Raw genomic sequence first — 1234 nt, forward strand, 5'->3', positions numbered from 1 at the left:
TGACACTGTATATATATAGACAGAAGGTTGGACTATCCTGATGTCATGGAATTTCCCACTGATCCATGTGAATGTTAAACAACCAGGAAAAGCTGCACCATGCAACAATGTTTCCTGATTAAATCTGCAATACTTGTTTAACATTATGTACCAGTTAATTACCAGTTAAACATTATGTATATTTATCATGCATGCAAGTGTTTTTTGTTCTAAAAGACATAAATATATATTATAAATATATATGTTGTTCAATGGTATCAATATAACAGGAGACTGAAGACAAGCAACAGACATTTATTACCCATTGAACCATAACTGCTTAGAGATTCTCACATAATTGCTGCTTTCAGTGATAAAGCAATTAGGTTGCCAGGGATGCAGATACAAAAAGACCGCTATCTGCAATAATTACTGGCAAATCTTGGTGCCTGTTTTATCTAGAATGAAATAGTCTCTGTTTAAAAGATTTTAGTCCATAAATGGAGCTCTGGTTAATCATTGAAAGTTTTGCACTTCATGACCTTTATTAAAAAAGTATCACAACATTTTGAAGAAAAGTAAAAACTCTACAGTATCATAACTGCTTCTAAACTATATATCATACATACATCAGGATTTCAATTTTGTTATCTATCAGCAATGCAAAAGCTCCAGCTCTAACTTAGCTTTTAGTTAAAGTTAACTTTGCTCCAGATCCTGCGACTGAGCTTATGTTTTATTATTTTTACTTTTGGACTAAATATACAATAGCTTTGCAGGGCAGAGTTGACATTCTGGTGCAGAGAAAAGAAACGCACGTAGCCAATACAAGTACACTGAAAACTACAATAAAACTCAAGGTTGTGCAATACACTTTCAGTCAGTGAAATGCTGCTCTGCCACGGGATCCCAAAACTGAACATTGCCCCTCTCATTCACCATGGAAAGTTACTGAATGCGACTGCACTGTGGAAAGTTAATGAATCTAAGAATCTGTCAATATCAGTCACATGGGGTATTCAAATGATAAGTAAAGAAAAAGATCCAGCTTATATAGTCCATTAATTTTCCCCTCGGGGATCAATAAAGTATCTTTGAATTGAATTGAATTGAATTAAGTGGATGCTGACCTATAGGTTTAATGGTGATACTTTCTTTTTATGTACTTTTCATTTGTCACAATTTTTGAAATAACAATGGTTTTTATCCAGTGTGTTTAGCTCAGCTGTGGTCATGTCTTTTCTTATTACATAGT

The sequence above is a fragment of the Girardinichthys multiradiatus genome, chromosome 3 (genome assembly GCF_021462225.1).
Source record: "Girardinichthys multiradiatus isolate DD_20200921_A chromosome 3, DD_fGirMul_XY1, whole genome shotgun sequence".
Lineage (NCBI taxonomy): Eukaryota > Metazoa > Chordata > Actinopteri > Cyprinodontiformes > Goodeidae > Girardinichthys > Girardinichthys multiradiatus.